The 8515-nt window shown below is 43.5% G+C and overlaps 1 pseudogene; it reads right to left on the reverse strand.

The window, feature by feature from the left end:
- Positions 1–6818: 6818 nt before the first annotated feature.
- On the reverse strand, positions 6819–8075 carry LOC134631868 (putative nuclease HARBI1; annotated as a pseudogene).
- Between the last annotated feature and the right edge of the window lie 440 nt (positions 8076–8515).

Genomic DNA, 8515 nt, shown 5'->3' on the forward strand with positions numbered 1-8515 from the left:
ACCACCACAGACATCTACATCAGCAGGAAAAGGACCTGCTGTATCTTGAAAGAGCCTAGTCACAAAGGACACACACTATTATTGTCCCCCTCCCCTCAGGCAGGAGCATCAAGAGTAGAGTTCCCAGACTACGAGACTGTAACACGGCTGAACTTTGGTGGTGCTTTCTATCATCTGCTACTCCCAGCCAAAAGTAACAGATATGAGCAATCGCCTGTCTTTGTGCTATTTGCTGCACATGTTGTAAATATGTTCAGTTCCTTGGTTCTGCATATATTCCTCTTGTGTTCACATTGTTGTTGATCAGTACAGGTGTTGGAATAACAATAAAAATCCTTGACTCAATCCTCAAAGTTTGGATAGCGTTAGTTATCTAACTATCCAATAACATAAATAGAATTATATTGAAAATATTAAACAAGATAAAATGTGTTTTTATTCATAGCTTGGCATTCTTAAGGTGAAATCTTACCGAGCCTTGACATAATACAACATGTTAGCTGTATTCCTAGTTGTCCAGAAACATGTTTGTGTGTGCCCATCTTGACTGACTGGTATTGTTTCCTTCATCAAAACCAAGATTCACGTCGGTCGACTGCCAAGTATTCGACATCTTTTTTTTATTGAGTCCTTGTTTTTTTGTCTAGAGTTTCACATTTTGTTGAACACAATGAATTTGAATTCATGTTTTGAAACACACTTGCTCAGGGACTCAGAGATGCTTTCTTTCTAGGAGATAAAGGAGGACAATAAATCCCTTAATGAGCAGTTTTAAGATCAACACAGGAAGGAAGTAGGGGGGGAAAAAGCTTGAAGAAAAACACAAGCTTCTAATAAGTCATCAGTAAATATAGGGCTTCAGACTAAAGCTCATGTGGTAACCCTGGAAGCCCTTCTGAAAAAGAAAATGGTTGAAAAAGAGGGGGCAATAAGGACAAAAGCTTCAAACTGGAGATGCAGTGGAAATTAAGAAGGCTCTGCTCTGTGACAAACTGTTTAAACAACAGGAGGAGTGCCAGGAAAAGAAAAACAAGACGGGTGAACTCTGAGTCAAGTCACGATAGCACACTTAAAATAATAGTTGATTCTCATGCCATCATGAAGACATATCTTCATTAAGGTAACTAAAACATATGTACAGTCAGGTCCATAAATATTGGGACATCGACACAATTCTAACATTTTTGGCTCTATACACCACAATGGATTCCAAATGAAACGAACAAGACATGCTTTAACTGCAGAGTGTCAGCTTTTATTTGAGGGTATTTACATCCAAATCAGGTGAACGGTATAGGAATTATGACAGTTTGTATATGTGCCTCCCACTTCTTAAGGGACCAAAAGTAATGGGACAATTGGCTTCTCAGCTGTTCCATGGCCAGGTGTGTGTTACTCCCTCATTACCCCAATTACAATGAACAAATAAAAGGTCCAGAGTTCATTTCAAGTGTGCTGTTTGCTTTTTGAACCTGTTGCTGTCAACTGCCAGGATGAGATCCAAAGAGCTGTCACTACCAGTGAAGCAAGCCATCATTAGGCTGAAAAAAACAAAACAAACCCATCAGAGAGATTGCAAACACATCAGGCGTGGCCAAAACAACTGTTTAGAACATTCCCAAAAAGAAGGAACGCACTGGTGAGCTCAGCAACACCAAAAGACTAGGAAGACCATGGAACACAACTGTGGTGGATGACCAAAGAATCCTTTCCCTGGTGAAGAAAACACCCTTCACAACAGTTGGCCAGATCAAGAACACTCTCTAGGAGGCAGGTGTATGTGCGTCAGACTCAACAATCAAGAGAAGACTCCACCAGTGTGAATACAGAGGGTTCACCACAAGATGTAATCCTTTGGTGAGCCCCAAAAACAGGCAGGCCAGATTAGAGTTTGCCAAACGACATCTGAAAAAGCCGTCGCAGTTCTGGAACAACATCCTATGGACAGATGAGACCAACATCAACTTGTACCAGAGTGATGGGAAGAGAAGAGTATGGAGAAGGAAAGGAACTGCTCATGATCCTAAGCATACCACCTCATCAGTGAAGCATTGTGGTGGAAGTGTCATGGTGTGGGCATGTATGGCTGCCAGTGGAACTGGTTCTCTTGTATTTATTGATGATGTGACTGCTGACAAAAGCAGCACAATGAATTCTGAAGTGTTTCGTGCAATATTATCTGCTCATATTCAGACAAATGCTTCAAAACTCATTGGACGGTGCTTCACAGTGCAGGTGGACAACAACCCAAAGCATACTGCAAAAGCAACCAAAGAGTTTTTGAAGGGAAAGAAGTGGACTGTTTTGCAATGGCCAAGTCAATCACCTGACCTGAATCCGATTGAGCATGTATTTCACTTGCTGAAGACAAAACTGAAGGGAAAATGCCCCAAGAACAAGCAGGAACTGAAGACTGCTGCAGTAGAGGCCTGGCAGAGCATCACCAGGGATGAAACCCGGCGTCTGGTGATGTCTATGTGTTCCAGACTTCAGGCTGTGATTGACTGTAAAGGATTTGCAACCAAGTATTAAAAAATGAATGTTTGATTTATGGTTCTTATTCTGTCCCATTACTTTTGGTCCCTCAAGAAGTGGGAGGCACATTTGCAAACTGTTGTAATTCCTACACCGTTCACCTGATTTGGATGTAAATACCCTCAAATAAAAGCTGACACTCTGCAGTTAAAGCATGTCTTGTTCGTTTCATTTGGAATCCATTGTGGTGGTGTATGGAGCCAAAAATGTTAGAATTGTGTCGATGTCCCAATATTTATGGACCTGACATTATGTATGTTATTAGAAAAGGTCATAGATAGACTTTCCCCGTGCTGAATAACAGCAAATCTGAAAACAAAATTGGCCAAGAGACACGTGCCAAGGACTGATGGACTTTGATACGATTGCCAAGGGTAATTTTTAAAATGTTGAACCTCACTGAACCATCACTTACTGATGATATGTCCTCAAATCGAGATTTGGAGATGAACGGAATATAATGTGATCATTGTACTGACGTGTGCAGCTGTCTCATGTTATCTTGAGGGCTGCATTGTCAGTCGTAACCTATATTAACCTTTCCAGAAACAGGCAACGTGGGACTATACACACCCAAGTCAGCTGCACTGAGTTGTGCAGCTGACTCGGAGTCTCCTGGGACACCTACACCTACACCTATTGCAGCATAACTAAGGGAGGATTCAGGGTCACCTGGTCCAGCCCTAACTATATGCTTTAGCAAAAAGGAAAGTTTGAAGCCTAATCTTAAAAGTAGAGATAGTGTCTGTCTCCTGAATCCAAACTGGAAGCTGGTTCCACAGAAGAGGGGCCTGAAAACTGAAGGCTCTGCCTCCCATTCTACTTTTAAATACTCTAGGAACAACAAGTAAGCCTGCAGTGTGAGAGCCAAGTGCTCTAATAGGGTGATATGGTACTACAAGGTCATTAAGATAAGATGGGGCCTGATTATTTAAGACCTTGTATGTGAGGAGCAGGATTTTGAATTCTGGATTTAACAGGAAGCCAATGAAGGGAAGCCAATACAGGAGAAATCTGCTCTCTCTTTATCTTCGGTTGTCTTCCTTATCTGTAATCACAGATGGCATGGCCCCCTCCTCCAACCCAGTATTGGTTGGTGGACTGTACACAGTATGGTCGTCACATCTTTAGAAGCATAACCAACCCCATTAACGTATTTGTTTCTAAGCAATCAAAGCTTTCTCTAAAAGATAAAAAGAACATGCAGGTGTGCTTATGATTCACTGAAGATCAGACAGGCTATTACCTGTAAAGCCACAGGCAGATCATTCACCTGGATTGCTGAGTGTTGATTAAAGTTAAAAATCCTAAAGTGGTATCCTCACAGATGCTTCCAGCTTCCCTCTTAATTAAAGCAACCCAGGTATTGTTTGTTTTTTGGGGTTTTTTTGTGATTCTCAGTTTTTACTTTACTGCTGTCACTTGAGTGAACCTGACATGCAAGGTCAGAGTTTGTTTGTGGTCACTGTTTTTTACATGGATAATTTTGAAAAGGAGCACTGCTAAAAAATGTCAGTGAAAGAAAAACTAAGCAGGTAATGAAGGGGGTTCTAACCTTTATAACCAGGGGTCAACCATCCAAAGCAACTGAGAGTGCAGGTGGGAGAGGAGGCAAATGAGTGCCGGGGGATTTGTGATGGAAGGATAGCAGCAACAGGGAATGTCTGGAGATGGCGGCACTGACAAAAAGACAGGAAGTGGAGCTGAAGGTGGTAGAGTTGAAGATGTGAGTGACCTGAATGGACAGGATTATAAAGGAGTATATAAGAGAAAATACTCAAACTGAGTTATTTGGACTCGAGTATGTTTGGACATGTGCAGTGGGAGGACAGTGCATGTATTTTACAAAGGATGCCGAATACGGAGCTGACAGGCAGCAAGAAAGGAGGAAGACCACAAAGAAAGGAGGACTTGCTGTGAGTTGGTGTGACAGAGATGCATGCTAGTGAGATGGAGGGAGATTATTAATCTGAAGGAGCAGAAGAAGGAAGAAAAACAATCTGATATGACAATAAATAGCAGTGTACAAATGTAAATGCTGTACTGAAATCTGTATTTTTAATTAAACTAATTAATGGAGTTTTATGTCACATATTTATTTACTAATATATGTGTTTCACGATTATTATCACTATGTCTCCAAAAGTTGATTCTGTTCATCTGGACGTTTCCAGTGGGAGAAACATTTCGTCACTCATCCAAGTGTCTTCAGTCTCAGCTGACTGCAGGTTTCCAACCTTATAAACAGTATATTTGCATAATGACTTAAACCAGCCCACTGAAGGAACAATGGGCTGGGAGGTCAGTTCCTTAATCTTAATTATGCAAATTCTCATGACCATTGATCAACAACCACTGACCAAAACCCACTGATCAAAGAACACTGATCAATGGCCATGAGTCCCATTCACAGAGAGCTGGGGAATGGCTGCAGTCACAGCATTGTAAGATGGTGACAGATGAACCCTTAGGCCCCCTCCTCGATTCAGAGATGGTCTTTCCCTTTTCACGTAAATGGCCTCCTTGACTCCGCCCTCAAACCAGCGTTCCTCCCTGTCCAGGATGTGTACATCCTCATCATTGAAAGAGTGTCCACTGGCCTGTAGGTGTAAATAGACTGCAGAGTCCTGGGGCCCGTTCTTCGTACCTCGCTTACTACATCCAAGATCAAATGACACATCCAAGATCAAATCATCGCGCTAACCTTGAGCTCGCTAATCCGGTTCTCCGAACACACCTGTTGTTGACGATTAGTACAGCTGGATGAAGTAATCTGAGATCACTGGGTGGCTTAAAAGGGGCTACGCATCGATAGTAGAAACATTGATCGGCAACCCTGTGATTGGTCGGCGAAGATGGCGAAGGAGCGCGCTCAGTATTTCACAGCAGCAGAGCAAGAACTCTTGATTGAGGGATATCAGGAGTTCCAGAGTCTAATTAAAACGCAGGGGAACACTGCAAAGACTGCAAAAGCAAGGAGAGAGGGCTGGCAGAAAGTTGCTGACAAATTAAACACGTGAGTGATCCATGATATTACATCATATCATGTGATATCATACAATACCACATTATATTATATGACATCATATCCTCTTTCACATTAGAGCCACAACAGGACCCACCAGAACATGGGAACAAGTAAAAGTTAAATACAAGAACATCCTACAGAATGGTAATATCTATCACTCATATTGCATTCAGTCTCTTGAAAAGAGACCCTGAAATAACCTGTTTGTTTGGTCATAACAGCAACCAAGAAAAGGGCAGAGCAACAACAGACAGGTGGTGGTCCTGCACCCCCTCGTCACACCCCGGCAGAGGAGCTGGCCCTAGGGTTGAATGCCACCAGACCCATTGTTGAGGGCATCCCCGGGGACAGCTCCTCCTTAGACCAGCAGCCGGGGTGCAGTAGTAGCAGCACCTACATAACTGGTAAATGAGCTCATAATTCCATTTGTAAAATGCCAAATATGTGGTCGTTGCCGTAATCACAATGCTGGTTGTACACTGTGGGTGTTTGTGTGTGCAGTCGTACATGACACTCCGTCACTTTTACCTGTTCCCATGCAAGGGGTGACTGAAGCATGCACAGTAAGTTGGGAGATACATACATATACACACACACACACACACACACACACACACACACAATCTGTTGTGTAATGATGTAGACCAATAGGCTGTACCACATCCCTTTGTAACACCATGTTGTTCCCAATGCACAGGACAGTGAAGCAACCCTGTCAGATGACTGTGGTTTGGAGGAAGCCCCTGTAAGTGCATGCATAATTTGGCCTGAATGTGTACCTACTTGTGTACTGCCATGTGTTTCTGACTGCAGTATGGTTTGCAGGCCAAGAGGCCGGCAGAGGGGCCTGATACAGAGGTGGGTGGGCAGTCTTGGAATTAATTCTACCTCCTACATGACATGTATTGACCGTCAAATGTTGTCCCTACAATTGGAACAGGGTGACATCCGTGTGCTCTATAAGAGAAGTCTCCAGCAGAAGATAGAGTACACTGAGCTGAAGAAACAGAAGCTTCTCGGTGACATCGAACTCCAAGCCCTAATGAGGCAAAAAGTACAACTGGAAATCGAGTTGCTACAGAAGGAACTACAGAGTTAGTAACAATACACTTTCATACAGAGCACTATTGGTAACCTTGCGTGGCACAGTATATGTTATTTTCTTTTCCAGGCAAATGATGGCTGCCTTCTGGTGGACGAGACGGCACGGAAATGCCCAAATAAATATCACAGGATAATATGTTTGGTCAAGTGTTTAATATGCGAAATTGTGTTGCACAATTCTGTCCCGTGCAGCTCTGCCACTGGGTTGGTCCAGGTGCACTGGCTGGAGGTCATCAACAGGCTGCACCTCCACCACAGGGGTCCTCTCCTTTCTAATGGTGGCAATGTTGTGCAGTACAGCACATGCAACAATAATGTCACATGCCCTGTCAGGTGCAACCCTCAGACCTTTCAGACACTGAAATCTCTCCTTTAATTGCCCAAAGGTCATTTCAATGCGTGCCCTTGTCCTGGCTAAAGCTGCATTGTAGCAGGTCTGTGGCCCAGGGTTGGGGTCAGGGAACGGTGTCAGGAAGTACTGCCTGCATGCATAACCCCTGTCCCCAAGAAGAATCCCATCGTAGGCCCCTGTGTAATGGAGAAATGCTGTTATGTTAGGCCCAAGATAAGTATGACATATCGAAATACGTCTCTTTTACTTACCACGCTCAAATAATGTGCATAACCCTGACTCTCTGAAGATTCTTGAGTCATGCACTGATCCTGGCCATTTAGCTTCCACACTGGTGATGTGGCACATGGAGTCACACACCATCTAAGGGATGTCAGTATATGTGAACACACTCCATTCCATTACATATTACCGTCTGGAATATTAGTATTACTCACCTGCACATTTATACTGTGGACCCCCTTTCAGTTGACAAAATCCCCTTCATTGGGGCCTGGGGGGGCCTTGATTGCAATGTGTGTGCAGTCTATGGTACCAATCACATTGGGGAAGCCTGCGGACAATCACGCTACAGTTACAGACATAGGTCATGATTGCATCACATTCATTATCGATTTTCATGTACCTGCAATGGCGAAAAAGCCCTGTTTGACAACCTGTGGTCTCACGTGGCTTGGGAAAACCACAAACACACCCAGGAATTGCTTGAGTGCCAGGTATACTTTGCGAATGGCACGGCAGACAGCACTTTTGCCAATGTTCTCTGCGTCTCCAACAGCGTAACGTGCCACTCGCAAAGAAACGCAAGGCAATGCACACAGTTTGTGCAGTTGTTAACGCCCGACTACGGCGAGTGGAACTCTTAACATAGGGATCCAACAAGGTGGTTAAGTAAATAATACCCTCACGGGAAAAGCGATACCTCTCTATGAGCACACTGTCGCGCTGAGCTAAGGGATCCTGTCTATCCCGCAATGTCCGCTGTATTCTGAAAACTCTCCTTATCACTCTCGCACCTTCCGCAATGGGTTGCTCGCGTATAAACGGACAGGACATGGCTGCGACAGACTTCCCAAATCCACCTTCGCTTTTATAGCCGTGGTCTCTCATCTTGATTGCACGTAGTAATTTACTTATACTACCCTAAAATATGAATTACATCTGACATGATCTACTACATGACATAGAATGGTTAAGAGTACATTTCCCTTTTTTTCGGAAATGACCTGTATGTATCTGTATGAAATCAATAAAAGCATCAAATGCTGCATTATATTTAGTTACATTGATAATATTTATTTATGGTAAAACAGTGGCGAAATATCGCTGTTGCTTTCATATAACTGCAGCGGACATACCTGAGTGGCCGCGATCTAATCCTGTTTACATAAAGTAAACCTGCTCCCGAGCAGGTTTACGCTTACGGATCTGTTGCTATGACAGCAAGTCCCAGATGAGCTTCGGAGAACCGAACGATCCAAGATCACGCGAAATCG

Source organism: Pelmatolapia mariae, linkage group LG7, assembly GCF_036321145.2.
Source record: "Pelmatolapia mariae isolate MD_Pm_ZW linkage group LG7, Pm_UMD_F_2, whole genome shotgun sequence".
Classification (NCBI taxonomy): Eukaryota; Metazoa; Chordata; class Actinopteri; order Cichliformes; family Cichlidae; genus Pelmatolapia; species Pelmatolapia mariae.